The sequence below is a fragment of the Pan troglodytes genome, chromosome 13, assembly GCF_028858775.2.
Source record: "Pan troglodytes isolate AG18354 chromosome 13, NHGRI_mPanTro3-v2.0_pri, whole genome shotgun sequence".
NCBI classification, from domain to species: domain Eukaryota; kingdom Metazoa; phylum Chordata; class Mammalia; order Primates; family Hominidae; genus Pan; species Pan troglodytes.
In genome coordinates this window covers 135,793,171-135,812,255 of record NC_072411.2, presented here as the reverse complement: position 1 = coordinate 135,812,255, position 19,085 = coordinate 135,793,171, and the positions used below count along the sequence as shown (strand labels likewise).

Genomic DNA, 19,085 nt, shown 5'->3' with positions numbered 1-19,085 from the left:
TCTATCTCAACATTAATTGGTTGAAAAAACTACGTTAAACCCAAAGTAAAGACTTTTATGTAATTACTAAAAGAACTTGTCAAATCAGTCTGCATCAGCCTCTAAAGATGTCTATAATTTATTGGCAAATGAAAAATGCAAAGTAAAGAACAATATGTTCAGCCTGCTACTAGATTTTATTTTAACAAAATAGGTGTGAGAATATACATTAGATATCTGCATATACATAAAATAATTTCAAAAAATGAAAATGATGCACACAAAACTGCTAAGAGCATTTTCTATAGAATTAGCAATAAAGGGAAGTTTCATTTCTCACTGTGGTTTTTGGTATTTTCCCAAAAAGAGTATCTTTAAATGCAACCTGGATATGACCTACAAATAAAAAATTGCTAACTGAGAGGTCCATGAAATGGCACAAACTGATTCACATAACTGGAAAAAAATTCCAAATGTGACAAATGAAAATGTTAACTCACAGTTCAGTAAGTGTTATAGTTTGGATATTTGTCCCCACCCAAATCTCATGTTGAAATATAATACGCAATGTTGGAGGTGGGGCCTGATGGGAGGTGTTTGGATCATAGCGGTGGATCCCTCACAGCTTGGTGCTGTCCTTGCAGTAGTCGGTGAGTATTCACAAGATATGGTTGTTTAAGTGTGCAGACCACCCCCATCGACTCTCTCTTTCTCCTGCTTTTGTCATGTGATGTGCTCCTGCCTCACCTTCTGCCATGAGTAAGTGCTCCCTGAGGCTTCCCCACAATATGAACAGATGCCAGCACCGTGCTTGTGCAGCCTGCAAAATCTTGCATCAATTAAACCTCTTTTATTTACCAGTTACCCAGTCTCAAGCATTTCTTCATGGCTACACAATGAAGAATAGAAAATTGGTACCAACAGAAAATAGTACCAATAGAAAATTGGTACTGAGAGTGGGACATTGCTATAAAGATATTGAAAATGTGGAAGTGACTTTGGAACTTGGTAACAGGCAGAGGTTTGAAGAGTTTACAGGACTCAGAAGAAGACAGGAAGATGAAGGGAAAGTTTGTACCTTCTTAGAGACTGGTTAAATGATTGTAACCAAAATGCTGATAAAAATATGGGCTATGAGCACCAGGTTGATGAGGTCTCATGTGAAAATGAGAAAGTTATTGGAAACTGGAGTAAAGGTCACCCTTGTTATGCCTTAACAAAGAACTTGGCTATACTGTGTTCATGCCTTAGGGACCTATGGAAGTTTGAACTTGAGAGTGATGACCTAGGGTATCCGGCAGAAGAAATTTCTAAGCAGCAAAGCATTCATGATGTGGCCTGGCTTCTTGTAACAACCTACACTTAGATGCAGGAACAAAGAAAGGACTTCAAGTTGGAAATTATATTTAAAGGGGAAGCAGTGCATAAAAGTTTGGAAAATGTGCAGCTTCGTCATGTGGCAGAGAAAGAAAAAGCTTTTTCAGGAGGGCAATTCAGGCAGGACATGGAGCCACCACTTGTTAAAGAGATGTGCATAACTAAAAAGGAGCCAAATGCTAAGGCCTCAAAAGCATATCAGAGATCTCCAAGGCAGCCCCTCCCATCACAAGCCTTGAGGTCTATGAGGACTGAATGATTTTGTGGGCCAGGCCCAGGGCCCTGCTACCCTGTGCAGCCTCAGGACACTGCTCCCCACATCCCAGCCACTCCAGCTCTAGCCTCAGCTCAAAGGGCCCCAGATACAGCTTGGGCTGCTGCCTCAGATGGTGCAAGTCATAAGCCTTGATGGCTTCCATGTGGTGTTAAGCCTGTGGGTGAGCAGAATGCAAGAGTGAAGGAGGCTTGGCACCCTCCACCTAGATTTCAGAGGATGCATGGGAAAGCCTGGGTGCGCAGGCAAAAAGCCTGCTACAGGAGTGGAGCCCTCACAACAAATCCCTACTAGGGCAGAGTGGAAATGTGGGGTTGGAGCCCCCACACAGAATCCACAATAAGGTATCACTTAGTGGAGCTATGAGAAAGAGGACCACCATCCTCCAGACCCCAGAATGGTATACCTTCTGGCAGCTTGCACCTTGCTCCTGGAAAAGCTGCAGGCACTCAACAATCTGTGAGAGCAGCTATGAGCCCTGAATCCTGCAAAGCCACAGGGTCATAGTTGTCCAAGGCTATGGGAGCCCACCCCTTGCACCAGTGTGTCCTGGATGTGAGACATGGAATCAAAGGAGATTATTTTGGAGCTTTAAGATTTAATGACTGCCCTGCTGGGTTTCAAACTCACATGGGGCCTGTAGCCCCTTTCTTTTGGCTAATTTCTCCCTTTTGGAATGGGAGCACCCAATGCCTGTACCCCCATTGTAACTTGGAAGTAAATAACTGTTTTTTATTACAGACTGATAGGTGGAAGAGACTTGCCTTGTCTCTGATGAGACTTTGGACTTTGGAATTTTGAGCAAGTGATGTAATGAGTTAGATTTTGAGGGACAATTGGAAAGGCATTATGGTAGTTTGCAATATGAGAGGAACATAAGATTTGGGGGAATAGGCAGGGGAGAAATGATACAGTTTGGATATTTGTCCCGTCCAAATCTCATGTTGAAACGTAATTCCCAGTGCTGGAGGTGCGGCCTGGTAGGAGGTGTTTGGGTCACGAGGGCAGATCTCTCATGAGTTGATGCTGCCCTTGTAATAGTGAGTACTCACAAGATTTGGTTGTTTAAGTACGTGGCACATCTTCTCACTCTCTCTTGCTCTTGCTTTTGCTATGTGACATGTCTGCTTCTACTTTGCCTTCTACCACAAGTAAAAGCTCCCTGAGTCCTCCCCCAAAAGGTTTACTTGGCTCATGGTTCTGCAGGCTGTACAAGCACATACTGGCACCATGCTAGTACAGCCTGCAGAATCATAAGCCAATTGAACCCATTTTCTTTATAAATTATCCAGTCTCAGGTATTTTCTATAGCAATTCAAGAATGGCCTAACACAATGCAAAATCTTTTTTTATGATGCAAAGCCAGATTATTCTTACTACACTAAAGGAGAGATGACTTACCTTAGGCAATGGCTTTCCCTGATGGCAGCTGGTGCCACTGATGAAGACTGTGTTGGGCATCACAGGTTTGGGATAGTCCAAAACAAAGTCAGTTCACAACAACCAAATTGATGTGTGGCTGTAAAGATCATATACGGTGACAGGTGTTTGGAGAATTTCAGAGACTATTTCTAGGGCATTTTTGAAAAAATTGGGCCAAATAAATATTCCTTAAAGTGCAGGATGTGGTTCTGCACTCTCTCCTTGAAAGTCATGGCATCTGAGAACCCTAAGAGACCTCTGGGGACATAGGAAAGAGGAGCAGGGCACAGTGCACCTTCTTCAAGATAGTGGCAAAATATTCCCCTGGCGAAGACCACAGAGGGGAGGGAGAAATATTTGGCAACAATAAAGCCACAGGCATTAAAAGGATCCAGAAATACTGCATCAAAAGAACTCTCGTTTGAGTATCCTACTAATTTTTTGTCCTTAAACAAACTTCTACAATTTGAATAAAATAAGTCCAAAATACCACTGGATGAACGTGTCACTAGAGGATATAGACTTTGTACTTGTGATTTCCAGTGAGAATCAGCAAAAACCATGAACTTCGGTCCAGATCCTCCAGAATGTATGAGGTTGAGTAAGTCTTCACTGCGCAGTTCAGTGATCTTCCCAGTTACCAAGTCACCTCTGGCCTGACTATGACCACCTCATGCCCCTGAGAATGAGTTTCTCCACCACTGACCTCATGGTGAACCAGTGGCTCCCATCCATGGGCACTACCAGCAGCTTCCCTGCCTGGGCAAAGCCACAGGTCAGCAGCAGACACACACATAGGTGAAGGGGGCCATTCCACCCAGCAGGAGCCATCAGAGAACTTCAGCCAAGAGTGAGCCAGCAGCTGGAATTCTAAGCTCCTATAATATTTGTAGGCAGGAGAAATACAGGCAAAACCTGCCCCCAAAAAGAGGCCGTGTATTTTCCTGTTGACCCCCCCCCAAAAAAATCACACATACTGCCAATGATTTACTCATAAGGATAAGAAACATGAGTAGCATTTGCTGAGATACCAACTTGTACATTTTCCAGGAAAAAGTAGCTTATGGTCTTTGTCTTGAGGGCAGATCATGCCCTGTGCTGCAATGTGAGTTTAGAAACAAAATTAAGCAGTGCTTTTAGAACTTGACGACTCAGAAAGGTAAAAAGGAAAGTAAATTTGAATAAAGCTAATGTTTCTGGAATTTGTCCCTGATATGGTTTGGCTGTGTCCCCACCCAAATCTCACCTTGAATTCCCACATATTGTGAAAGGGACCTGGTGGAGGTAATTGAATCATGGGGCCAGGTCTTTCCCGTGCTGTTCTCCTGATAGCAAATAAATCTCATGAGATCTGATGGTATTATGAGGGGAGTTTCCCTACACAGCTCTCTTTGGGTGGTGCCGTCCATGTAAGATGTGACTTGCTCCTTCTTCCCTTCCACCATGATTGTGAGGCCTCCCCAGCCATGTGGAACTGTAAGTCCAATAAACCTCCTTCTTTTGTAAATTGCCCAGACGCAAAGCAAAATGTGGATTTTAGCTTGAGACAACCAAATGCCCTCTGCCCAGAAAGGAATTGGCATTTCATGGCCCAAGGAAAGACAGTAAGGTCCTTAGCATTGACCTCCTACCTGACAGGAAATTGTGACTCACCTGTATCTCTGCAATGCATAGGCATTGCTGCTTTTAATCTTCCATTCCTGGCTTCTGAAATGCTATAATGAGATTGACAACCCTGCTTCCATGGACCCTTCCATGGATTTTTATAGAATGTGATTGTCACCTATTGTAAATGGCTTTCTTCAGATACGTTGCCTGCAGTGAGGAGTCACTGGCCCTATGCTTTCCCGAGTACTCTGCTGAGCTGCCTCTCTCTGCCTGCTCTGCTTCCACATTCTGAACAGAGCTGTAGGCCTCTGCTGTGGGCTTATTCCACTGGCCTTGTGCCTCCCTCGGGAATATATGTATTGGTCTGCCCCAGTTTCCTGAGTAGTACTTCATGTTGAGGTTATGTCTTGTGTTTTCATCCTCCTTCCACAGCACCCATGCTATGCCTTGCACAGAGGAAATCCATGGGAATACTTGTTGCATTGGGCTGAATCACATCTTGCAGGTTTTCTCAACACCTTCATGGGTGAGCTCAGCAGTGCATGTCAGGTTACACTCTGAGGAACATTTAGTGAGGGATTCTGCAGCAAACCTCAGGGCATAGTTCTTGTAGGAGAACAAAATGTCTCCTTCCAGGACACCCTAACTGATACTAGACATTTGCTCAGTCACCTTTTAACTTGGTAACTGAGGCACTTGCAGATGGCTGCCCTTGAAAAACAAAAATGACAGTGAGTAATTTATCTTCCCTGGAGGCTTACTTCAGAGCAGAAATCAATGAAATAGAAAACAGAAAATCAATAGACAAAATTAAAGAAACCAAAGCTGGCTTTTTGAGAAGATCAATTATCTTGATAAAGCTCTATCTAGCAGACTGATCAGAAAAAAAGAAAGAAGAAATAAATTATTAATATCAGTAATGAGAGAGGTGGTATCACCATATATTCTACAAATATTAAAATGATAACAGAATATCATGAACAAGTTTATGCCAATAAAGTCTAAAACACAGATGAAATGAACATATTTCTTTAAAGGCACAAGCTCCCAATCTTCTCACTAGAAGAAATAAATAACCCAAATAGAAGTAACTAATATCTTTTAAATTGAATTTGAATTTGAAATTTAAACTTTCCCACCAAAAAAGTGAAGTTCAGATGACTTCCCTAATGTATTCTACTAAACAATAAAGGAAGAAATAATACCAAATCCTCACAGTCTAGTCCAGAAACCAAAAGCCTATGGAATTTCCTAATTCATTTTAAAAGACTAGCATTACCAAAATATCAAAACCAGATAAAGACACTATAAGATAGAAAAACTACAGACCCTCATGAACTTAGAAACAAAAATTTAAAACAATATTTTAGCAAATCAAATTCAATAATATTTTAAGTATATAATACGTAAAAAGATCATAAACTACAAGCACATGGGGTTTATCCCTGGGATGCAAGGCTGGTCTTAACTTTAGAAAATTAATCAAGGTTGTACCACCATGTTCATAGCTGCGTAACTCACAACAGCCAAGAGGTGAACTCACCCCAAGTGCCCATCTGCAGATGAGTGCATAAGCAAAATGTGGTAACAAAGGAGTAAAATTCAGCCTTAAAGAGGGAGGAAATTCTGACACGTGCTACACCGTGAATAAACCTTGAAAACTTTGTGCTAAGTAAAGTAAGCCAGTCACTAAATGACAACTGCCATATCATTCTACTTGTATGAGGTATCCAAAATAGACAAATTGATAGAATCAAAAAGAGGAATGGTGGTTGCCAATGAAACCACATTTGCAAAATTATGACTGAGACAGTGAAAGAGATCTAACTTAAGTGATTCCATCTTGCTTCTAACCTTCAAGCTGTGCTTGTTATTCCTGGGCATAGGCTGAACTACCTTTGGGAGAAACTTAGTTTATAGTTTTATAAAACAAAGACAGTAACAGCCCTTTCCCAAAGCAGACCTCCTTCTTGCCTGGAGACTAGACTGCATTTGTAGGACTAACATCAGCCACAGGATTAGATATCATGGTTTAGGATTGATGCAGCTGGAGGCTACAAGATTCTGACCCTCCCTAAACTGCTCCTAAGATCAGTGCTTGAGATATTTTGCAGACCCTGCACTTGATGGATCAGCTGGCAGCATCCACATAGACAAACTGGCTCATCTGATCTGTGGCCACCACCCAGGAACTGACTCAGCACAAGAAGACAGATTCAACTCCCTAAGATTTCATCCCTGACCGATCAGCACTCCTGGCTTACTGGCTTCTCCCAACCCACCAAGTAGTCCTTAAAAACTCTGCTCCCTGAATTGCTCAGGGAGATCGATTTGAGTAATAATAAAACTCCAATCTACTGCACAGCCAGCTCCACATGAATTACTCTTTCTCTATTGCAATTCCCCTGTCTTGATAAATCAGCTCTGTCTAGGCAGCAGACAAGGAGAACCCCTTGGGTGGTTACACCAAGGGCTTGGAGGAGAGGGGAATGGGCAATTATTGTTTAATGGGTCCCAAGCTTCAGTTTGGGAAGATGAAGAGAGTTCTGCAGATGAATGGTGGTGTTGGTTGCACAGCAATGTGAATGTACTCAATACTGAACTGTGCACCTAAAGTGGTGAACATGATAAGTGTACACTATGCATATTTCAACACAATTAATGATAAATAATCTTTAAAAATAAATCAAAGTAACATACCATATAAACAAACTAAAAAAGTATAACCATGTAATGATCTCAATAGGTACAGAAAAAGTGTTTGACAAAGTTCAAAATCCATATCTGACAAAAAAATTTATCAGCAAAAGAAGGAAAAAGAGGGAAAGTTTCCAAAACTATTCAGGGGCATCTTAGAAAAACCCACAGCTAACATCATCCTTAATAGTGAAAGACTGAATGCTCCACTCCTCAGATCAGACACATGCCAAGGATGGGGGGCTAGTTACTACTTCTATTCAACATTGTTTTATTCAATGCAGTCAAACAAGAAAAAGAAATTTAAAATATCCAGATTTGAAAGAAAAAGTAAAAAGATCTCATTCACAGACAACGTGATCATCTATGTGGAATTTCCAACAAACTACAACAACCTCCAAGAACAGATAAGTAAGTTTAGCGTTGCTGCAGGATACAACAAGTAAAAGTTAATTTCATTTCTATAAACAGTTATTCATGAACATCAAGAGTTTCAATGGTGTTGGTCCATTTATAGGCAGATTTGTTGCAATAAATATATTAGAAAATGTTATGGAGATTTGCAACAAATTGAAAAGACTTGCAGATAAACCACATAGCCTACAATAGTGAAAAAATTAAGAAAAAGTTTAGTGTGTCAGGAATGCATAAAATATATACAGTAACTAGTTTATTTTATCATTTACTACCATAATATGGACACAAATCTATTTTAAATAGTTAAAATTTATCAAAACTTATACACACAAACACAGACTATACATGACACCATTTGTAGTCAACAGAAAAGTAAAAAAAGTAAGGTTGCAGCATTAAGTCATAAGTGCATAGAGTTAACTGTGCCTACTGTACTATTGCGATAATTTCATAGCCACCCCCTGTTGCTATTGCAGGGAGTTCAAGTGTTGTAAGTATCCACTCAGAACGCCACGTGAGGCTGATCATCTCCATGTGTGCAGTTCATCCCTCCAGTAAATTGTGTATCATAGTAAACACTGATCTCACAGTTCTCATGCATTGTTTGTCATGTTTGCTGCACATCAGAAACCCTAAATACCATGGTGCCCATACAAAGTGTCACTAGTGATGCCTCAAGTGCTCCCATGAAGCAAAGAAATTCATGATATTATAATGAAAGTTGAATTGCTTGACATGTACCATAGGTTAAGGACTGCAGCTATGGTTGGCCATCATTTAAAAAAAAAAAATGAAACCAGATAAGGACCATTGTTAAAAAAAGAAAAGAAAATTCACTAAGCCATCACTGCAGTGAGGCCAGCAGGCTTCAAACCTTGCACTTTTTCCAAAATACCTTTTTATCTCATATTAAAAATGCAGCTTTTCAATCTCAGTAGACTCCACTGCCAAGGTAGAAACAAGGATATTCAAAGAGTTAATGGATAAAAATATCTAGGATTCCATCCATGGGTTAAAGATTAATAGTGAGAAAGGTCTTTCTGAGACACTGGCAGATTTTTTTAACCAAGTGAAGACTGTCATATATCCTAAGTGTTTAAGGAGTCTCTTGGTGGTAACAGTAATGACAGCACCACAGTGTGCACAGTCCACATGGAGGAATAAGTTCTTTACAGCCCCATGGGAAGTCCTCTGGACCCTATCAACAAATCCAAGAGCAAAAGTAGAATATTAAGGTAGGAAAACAGACCAGATTGTTGGGGAAAGCTCACATATTTCAGAAGAAAAAGACTGAAACTAGAGTCATTATATCCATAGATAAGTTGTCAAAGATTAATTCTGTATCATGCTTATCTAAATAAAGTTTTATTATAAAAATGCAGCTTTTATGTGGGCACAGGCTTGTTACAAGAAAGGCATACCTACATTCTCTACTATGACCTGAGAAAAACAAAGTCATTATATAACAACACAAAGCTAAATAAAGGTGAAGGATATAAAGCTGGAGAATTTAATGGCAGCAAAGAATGGTTTGCTAGTTTTAGGAAGAGGTTTGGCTTTAAAAATGTCAAGATAACAGAAGCCATATGCAGCAGATGAGTTCCCAGAATTCATGAGGAAAAGCTTCGAGGAGAAAGAATATCTGCCCAAACTGGTTTTTAATTCATGCAAAAGTGCCCTATCTAGAAAAAAAAATGCCACAAAGGACATTTATTAGTAAGGAAGAGAAGTGGGCACCAGGATTTAAGCCAGGAAGGGATAGGCTAACTCTATTGTCTTATGCAGATGTTGGTTCCATGCTTCTTGTACAGCCTGCAGAACTGAAGGCTGAACATCTCTTCTTTATACATTAGCCAGTCTCAGGTATTCATTCATAGTAACACAAACAGACTAAAACACCAGGTGCTTGTGAGCAGGAAGAGCTGGTCCGTTCATATCCTGGTGGTGGGATGGCACAGCTACTTGAGAATATTGTTTGGCAGTTTCTTAAAAAGGTAAACATATACCTATCATAAAGCACAGCTATTCTATTGCTAGGTATTTATCCATGAGAAAAAAAAAAGAGCATACTTCCTGTATTGCATGTATTTGTTAATTTTCTGTATATTATGATGTTTCCACATCTTAAAATCCCTTTCTGGCTGAGAATGGAGTCCCTCTCCAAGCCAGCCAATTATTAGAGAGAGCAAAGGGCCCAGCCTTATAGCTCAGAGCCCAGTGAGATTATCCAAACCAGCCAGTCCTAAACTCTTTCTCCTGCCCTGCCTGTCTTTCCCACAAAAACTGTAATAGGCCATGGTCTAGGCTCTCCTCTTGCTCCTGTCCCTTCTGCCTCTTGCATTTCAAGTCAAAAAGTGTACAAGGTGCCACAGTGCCACAGCCCTTACTTCCGACCTATAGCAGTCAGGGTTCAGTGAGAGAAGCAGAGCTGCTGTGCATACCCATGGTGAGGGATTGGCCAGATGCATGGTGGTAGCTGACTGGATGATCTCTGCAAACTGCCTTGGTGTCTGATGCTGGAACTTAAGGACCCCAGGGTGGGTCTTCAGGCAGGGCAGATGGATGTAAAGTGGGGACAGCGAGGAGAAGCTAGGTCCCACAGAAGGGACTGGAACTCGGGTTGTTTTCACTGCCTCCAACCTTGATGAAGAAGCTGACCTTTCTTGATGACTCCTGTATTAGTTCGTTTTCACACTGCTAATAAAGACATACTTGAGGCCGGGTAAATTATTTTTTAAAAAGAGATTTAATGTGTCCTGGGCCCAGCCCAGGAAACCATTTTTTCCTCCTAAGCTTCTAAGCCTGTGGTGGGAGGGGCTCCCATGAAGACCTCTGATGTGCCCTGGAGATATTTTCCCCATTGTATTAGGGATTAACATTTGGCTCCTTATTACTTATGCAAATTCTGCAGCCTGCTTGACTGCAAACTTTCTGAACCTTTATGTCTGCTTCCCTTTTAAAATGGAATGCCTTTAACAGCACCAAGTCACCTCTTGAATACTTTGCTGCTTAGATACTCACAGCTCCACGTGGCTGGGGAGGCCTCACAATCCTGGCAGAAGGCAAAAGGCATATCTTATGTGGTGGCAGGCAAGAGAGAAAATGAGAGCCAAGTGAAAGGGGAAACCCCTTATAAAATCAGATCCCGTGAGACTTATTCACTACGAGGAGAACAGTATGGGGAAAACCACCCCCTTGATTAAATTATCTCCCACTGGGTCCCTCCCACAACACACGAGAATTAGGGAGCTCAAATTAAAGATGAGATTTGGGTGGGGACACAGCCAAACCATATCATTCCACCTCTGGCTCCTCCCAAATCTCATGTCCTCATATGTGAAAACAAATCATGCCTTCCCAACAGTCCCCTAAATCTTAACTCATTTCAGCACTAACTCAAAAGGCCACAGTTCAAAGTCTCATTCCGGACAAGGCAAGTCCCTTTTGCCTATGAGCCTGTAAACTCAAAAGCAAGTTAGTTATTTCCTGGATACAAGGAGAGTATAGGCATTGGGTAAATGCTCCCATTCCAAATGGGAGAAATTGGCCAAAACAAAGGGGCCACAGGCCCCATGCAAGTCAGAAATCCAATAGGGCAGTCGTTAAACCTTAAAGCTCCATAATGATCTCCTTTGACTCCATGTCTCACATCCAGGTCATGTTGATGCAAGAGGTGGGTTCCCATGGTCTTGGGCAGCTCCGCCCCTGTGGCTTTGCAGAGTACAGCCTCCCTCCCGGCTGCTTTCACAGGCTGGTGTTAAGTGTCTACAGCTTTTCCAGGTGCAAGCAGTCATTGGATCTCCAATTTTGGAGTCTGCAAGATGGTGGCCCTCTTCTCACAGCTCCATTAAGCACTGCCCCAGTGGGGACTCTGTGTGGGGGCTTCAACTCCACATTTTGCTTCTGCACTGCCCTAGCAGAGGTTCTCCATGAGGGGCCGCCCATGCAGCAAACTTCTGCCTGGACATTCAGGTGTTTCCATACATCCTCTGAAATCTAGGCAGAGTTTACCAAACCTCTGTGCACCCGCAGGCTCAACACCACGTGGAAGCTGCCAGGGACTTGCACCCTCTGAAGCCAGGGACTGAGATGCACCAGTGGCTGGGACACAGGGCACTAAGTCCCTAGGCTACACACACCAGGGGTGTCCTGGGCCCAGCCCAGGAAACCATTTTTTCCTCCTAAGCATCTAGGCTTATGGTGGGAGCGGCTGACATGAAGACCTCTGATGTGCCCTAGAGACATTTTCCCCATTGTATTAGGGATTAACATTTGGCTCCTTATTACTTATGCAAATTTCTGCAGCCTGCTTGACTGCAAACTTTCTGAACCTTTATGTCTGTTTCCCTTTTAAAACTGAATGCCTTTAACTGTACCCAAGTCACCTCTTGAATACCTTGCTGCTTAAAAATTTCTCCTGCTGGCCGGGCACAGTGGCTGATGCCTGTAATCCCAGCACTTTGGGAGGCCAAGGCAGGCAGATCACAAGGTCAGGAGTTTGAGACCAGCTTGACCAACATGGTGAAACCCATCTCTACTAAAAATACAAAAATTAGCTGGGCATGGTGGTGCGCACCTGTAATCCCAGCTATTCAGGAGGCTGAGGCAGGAGAATTGCTTGAACCTGGGAGGCGGAATTTGCAGTGAGCCAAGACTGCACCACTGCACTCCAGCCTGGGCAACACAGCGACACTCCATCTTAAAAAAAAAGAAAAAAAAGGACATTTCTTCTGCCAGATACCTTAAGTCATCTCCCTCAATTTCAAAGTCCCACCAATCTCTGGGGCAGGGGCAAAATGCTGCCAATCTTTTTGCTAAAACATAACAAGAGTCACCTTTGCTCCAATTCACAACAAGTTTCTCATCCCATTGTCCATATCATTATCAGCATTTTGGTCAAAGCCATTCAACAAGTCTCTAGAAAGTTCCCAACTTTCCCACATTTTCCTGTTTCCTTCTGAGCCCTCCAAACTCTTCCAACCTCTGCCTGTTATCCAGTTCCAAAGTTGCTTCCACATTTTCAGGTATCTTTACAGCAGCACACCACTCTACTGGTATCAATTTACTGTATTAGTCTGTTTTCACACTGCTGATAAAGAGATACAAGACTGGATAAATTACATTTTTGAAAAGAGGTTTAATGGACTCACAGTTCCACATGGGTGGGGAGGCCTCACAATCAAGGCTGAAGGCAAAAGGCATGTCTACGTGGCAGCAGGCAGGAGAGAGAATGAGAGCCAAGGGAAAGGGGAAATCCCTTATAAAATTCTCAGATCTCATGAGATGAATTCACTACCATGAGAACAGTATGGGGAAAACTGCCCCCATGATTCAATTATCTCCCACTGGGTCCCTCCTACAACACGTGGGAATTATGGGAGCTAGAAGTCAAGAGGAGATTTGAGTGGGGAAACAGCCAAACCATATCATCCTATACCTCTGGAACAGGGATCACGCTGAGGAAGTGACAGAGGGAAAGAAATTGGTGGGGAAGGAAATAGAGAAAAGGAAGAAGGAGAGAAAAGGAAAAGGGGAGCTGCACAGAGGAGGGATGAAGAGTGGCATAAAATAAAGCCTGTGAGCCAGGGAAGGCAAGATGATGGGGACCATGATAGCTGGTGGGGGCCCGCAGGCCACAGGGCATCACCAAAATGCCCCCTTGAGTGGGTCAAAGAGGCAGTGTATCCTGTGGGGTATCACATTGTCAGGACAGACTGAAGGAAAGGAGAAGATGGTGAGGGGAAGCAGCAGTAATCCACACTTGACCTCTGACACCAGGGATTCCAGAAAGCCACAGAAAGGTTAGGTCCTAACACAGGCAGAGGCTCCACCTGGGCTCACTTGTTCAGGAAGTCTCATAGGAAAGGAAAAAAAAAAAATGTTTAACCAAGGGAGCTGCCACATGAAGCATATGCGTGTTTATCTGCACATCTTTTTTTTTTTAATTATTATACTTCAAGTTTTAGGGTACATGTGCACAATGTGCAGGTTAGTTACATATGTATACATGTGCCATGCTGGTGTATCTGCACATCTTAATGCGGATGCCCAGGAAGGTGTAAACTGAAAAGAAAATACTAAGTGCCGCCCGTCTCCCACAACAAGTGAATGGACCCCTCCTGGCCAGAAAGACCCCAGAGAAACCAAAACTGAGTCACAGCCACGACAGAACAGAAGCCTGGACACGCCTCGTCACACTCCCTCCCTTTTGTGGTATAAACACAACTGACCCGCTTTAATGTTAAAATAGAGATGAGATGGATACAATGGACTTTTTGTGGCCATCAGATACCAAACTACACACAAGACCTCAAGCCACGCCAGGCAAGAGTTGAGTCGTGGGCGCCTACACTTAAAGAATCAACTATGTTCTGACTGCCACAGAGTTTTTCTTTTTCTCTAGCAGCTAAATAAGCACAGATCTAGAGAAAAACAATGTTAAACAAGTGCAGCTCCACCATATGCTAACTGATGCCCATCCCTTGTTCCATAAGCCACAAATACAGCTTTCGTTGGACAAGAGGCTGATTTCAGTAACTTTCTCCTGGTAAGAAGACCAGTGACTGGTGATCACAGACTGGTTCTGGCCAATTTACAGAGACTGTGAATTTGAGTGCCTTTGTGCCCTGAAAGGGCCTTTTGATGTACAGGGCCTAATTGTAATCCATTTAAATATGATGTCTCCACCCCAGGGTGAACACGGGTCATATGTAACATGCATGTGTGTTCAATACGCATGAGTCAGCACGGCCTTCATAAATATTCATAGCTCCTCCTGTAACCTGGTGAATATGTATGTTTAGCCAGTTTGTTCAGCATAAAGCTCCTACCCCATCCCTTCTCCTTTCAAGGACCTGTCTCTGGTATTTGCCAGAGGTCATGCTTCCCAGCCAGCTAGATGGCCGCCTTGAAGGCTGTAACCTTTTCCAAGAAATAAAGACTCCTTTTCCAAACTTATAATTCTGTAATTTTTCAGTGATCAGAGGTGTAAAAGTGAAAGTGAGAAAACTGATCATAGCAAGAGGCAAAAAATGCTGGAGTGGGGGGATGAGGGAACTGATACTTAACTAAAAGAATTGTTAAGAGAATGGCTGGGGCTCAAAGCCAACCCCACTTAGCATTGCTCTTGCAGGGATGGGGCTCTGTGAACCTCCAGGGACAGGAGAGACTTGCCTGACAGGCACCCTGAGGCCAGAGAGGTGTCCTTGCTTCAGGGAGACCAGGACAGTGATCATCCACCCCCATATCCCCAATAAGAGAAGAGTCTGTGAAACTCTTTTGGCGAAACACACTAGACAGTTTCCCTTCTTTCTAACAGTTTTTCTAGGACAAGATGACTTTATCTCCTGGCCTGGCTTCTGCGTGGAAGGAACTTGTCACCCATTGGAAATGACAGCAGAAAGCAGAAGATAAGAGAAGCATGAGCCTCCTTAAGTCGTGCCCCTTCTGAATCTCCTAGTGATGTGGCCAGCTTCCAGTGCTCCAGTGACAGTGACCTGCTGTCCCTGCTCCTTGGGGAACGAGGAGTCTCCCGGGACATGAGACTTCCAGTGTTAAACTGGGAATATTCTGGGCAAACCTGCATGAGTTATCACTTTAGCGGGCAGAAGGGTTGCTAGGTTCCCAAAACACAAGGTTATAAGGAAAACTGGTAGCTGATGATAGACTTTGCCCTGGTGATCACTAATTATTCAGTGTTTGTGACAATGTATTTAGCACCTTAACAAAACAGAAAGTATTCTGTTTGTTTTTTATTTTTATTTATTTATTTATTTATTTTTTGAGTCAGAGTCTCGCTCTCTCACCCAGGCTGGAGTGCAGTGGTAAGATCTCGGCTCACTGCAACCTCCGCCTCCCAGATGCAAGTGATTCTCCTGCCTCAGCCTCCTGAGTAGCTGGGATTACAGGTGACTGCCACCACACCTGGCAAATTTTTGTATTTTTATTAGAGACGGGGTTTCACCATGTTGGCCAGGCTGATCTCAAACTCCTGACCTCAGGCTCACAGGCGTGAGCCACTGCACCCAGCCTTATTTCTGATTAAACACTACTCACATAGCACCATTGGATTGGGTCTAAAACAGTGCTGCTCAAGGTATGGTTTCCAGCTCATGGTGTTACCCGCCCATCTCAGCACAGGTGCAGACCCTGCAGGAAATACTTAGAAATTCCTGTAGCAATTGGTGTTGCTGTCAGCCAAGCAATCCTCTGTAGTTTTGCATTTTATAGTCTGATTTCATTTCACTTTGTAGCATTTATTTTTTTTATATGTTACAGAAAAACATGGATCTATAATGAATTGCAGAAAACTTTTTGTGTTATTCCTTAGTCACAGATAGGTTAAGAAGCTGTGCTGTAAACTACTCAATTTCGTGATGCTCTGCTGGGGTGCAGAGATATATCTAAAATTTGTACACGTTATGCTAACAAACAAGATGCTATAGGGTTTGGATCATAATCCTGAAAGACATAATCCCAAAACCCATAATTCTGAATGTTGAATTCCAAAATATCAATTCCCTAAGGATCCAAATCCCAAAGGTCTAACTCCCTAAAATCTAAACTCTCTAACAGCTAAAATCCCAAAAATCACAATCACAGCATAGGTTAATTTGGAGTTTTTTCCTTTTACTTTTTCTTCTTTTTAGGTTTTTTCACAGGATTACATTGTCAGCATTCTTTTTGCAATTTGCTATGCTATATGTATTTCATCTGCACATCATTTCCAATACCAAAGGCAGAAAGTGTGTGGAGACTTTTAGAGAATTCGAATTCATTTTATGCTCACAAATTTGACTCCATGAAAGTGCATTATCAAAGGGTTAACCGTGTGTAAGCATTAGGCATGTATGTAAAAACGTTGTAACGTCCTCAATAAATGAAGAGAAGTCCCTTTTGTACATCTGTATTTGTGAAAGATAAAATTTCTCAGGGGGCCGTGGTGGCTCATGCCTGTAATCACAGTACTTTGTGAGGCCGAGGTGGGTGGATCACCTGAGGTCAGGAGTTCAAGGCCAAGCTGGCCAACATGGCTAAACCCCATTCTACTAAAACTATAAAAATTTGCCAGGTGTAGTGGTGGATGCCTGTAATCCCAGCTACGTGTGAGGGTGAGGCTCTCAAGACTTGGGCACTTTGAGCAACTGTGTATGTGGTGGTGACCCATAGAGGTTTTTGACTGACCTCATGAAAAGTCTCTGTTCATTTTTCAAGGTATGTCAGATGATCAGAGCTGTAAAGCTGAGTGCACACAATTACCAACCACAATGATATATGTTTATACTTTTCTTTTTTTGACCTGTTATTCTATGAATATGATTCATCTGCTCACAAGTGATACACCTATGTGACAGTCATTAGTACACCTGAGGGTTTAAGCTTGCAAAAATATGTATTATTATTATATATTTTAGGGTGTAAAGTGGCCTATGAAGTGTTCTGTCCTGTTTTTATATATTTTTCAAATAAATCCCCATTTAAAATGTAAACAGATATCTTTTAAAGAATTTTTAAAGTTATTTTTTCTGGAATTATATTTGTGGGACCTTGATCTTTCAGGATCTTAACATTCAAGATTTTGGGACTTCAGGTCATTGAGGATTGTGATCGCCTCCCAGGAGCCTCCATGTCAAGCATGTATACGTTTGTTTGCACATCTTAGCGAGGGAAGCCATGTGAGTTGTCTTTTCACTCTCGTGATAGTGTCCCTTGATGCACGAAAGTTTTTTATTTTGATGTCAAATATGTCTGTGTTGTTTTTGTTGGTGTTTCTGATACTTTTGGTGTCACATCCCAGAAATCCAGGTCATTAATACTTGCCCAAATGTTTCCTTCTAAACTTTTACACTTCTAGCTTTTCTATTTAGCTATTTGATCCATTTCAAGTTAGTTTTTGCATATAAGGGTGCATCTTCATTCTTTTGCATGTGGATATGCAGCTGTCGCAGCGACCTCTGTTGAAGAGATTATTCTTTCCCATTTGAACAGTCTTGGCACCACAGTAAAAATCAATTGGCCAAGGATGTATGGGTTTATATCTGGATTCTCAACTCCGTTCTACTGATCTGCATGTACAAAACATTTTTGAGACAATTAGGGGAAATTTCATTATGCATTATGAGTGAGACAATATTAAAGAGTTATTGATTTTGTGAGGAATGATAATGATACTGTGGCTATGTAACAAATTTTCCTTATTTCTTATATTTAGTGAAGTATTTGGGGATAGAATGATATCTCCAGCATTTCCATTAAAAAATTGTAGCCAAAAGTTATTTTTAAAAAAACGAAACAAAAGAGCAGATACATGAATCAGTATAATAAAATATTGAAAATTATGTAACACAAAGATGGATATATAGGTGTTCATCACACTATAGTCTCTCCTTGCCATACGTTTGAAAACTTTGATTAAAAAAAAAAAGAAGTTGAATTGAATAATCTTGGTGGGAGACCTTGGGCTTGCCCACTAACAGCTTACTCTGAATTTGAATCTCACAATGGAACCAGATCTTAGAGCAATGGGGGAAGCCCAGATCTTTTCTTGCTGTGAAGTCACTTCCCACCCGCAGTTCTTCAGAGCTACACTCACCCTGGATGGTACAGAGTAATCCTGAATTCCTTCCTACTGGACCTAGTCATCAATTCTGCTGGAACTCACCAAAAACTAAAAAACCCTGGGAGTGATTCCTTTTTTCTTTTTTTCAATTAAAATTATCCTGATGTTCTCTTGAATGATGATCTGCCATCTTCATTAAAGTATTTAATTACGGCATTGGATGTAATTCCCCTGGATAGACTCAATGAGTTTTTGCTACTGGAGACCTTCAGGGAAAACCCCTATGTAGGATCTGAGACACTGCATGCTGACACATGTGTGCACGCACACACACAAACACACGTGCACATACACGGGCACAGATGCACACTGCATCAAGTGATGCTTCCTTCTCATCAGACACTTCAGACTATGACTCCTGTTGTCCAGCAAGATACAACAAACCGTATGCTTTTCCAAGACACAGCCTGCCCTTCTAAATAAGGAAAGAGAAATCCAGTGTCCATAGGTCTTTCAATGACAGTTCACTTTTGTAGGTATGTTGTAACCAAGGCTCTTGGTCAAAGGGCACTGCTTGATATCTGAATTTCTCTTTGAGAATTTTCCTTCCTTTATTCTTAAATTTGTAAAGATACATATAAATATATAATTTTACACATCTATAAAACCTCTTATACATATTTATCCTTTAATACATACATGAAACAATATATTTTTGACACATAAAACCATAAATATATAAAATGATAAGTG

At 41.9% G+C, this 19,085-nt stretch overlaps 1 pseudogene; it reads right to left on the bottom strand.

Moving 5' to 3' along the window:
* Positions 1-383: 383 nt before the first annotated feature.
* Positions 384-18,975, bottom strand: LOC129143382 (UDP-glucuronosyltransferase 1A7-like; annotated as a pseudogene).
* Positions 18,976-19,085: the final 110 nt, after the last annotated feature.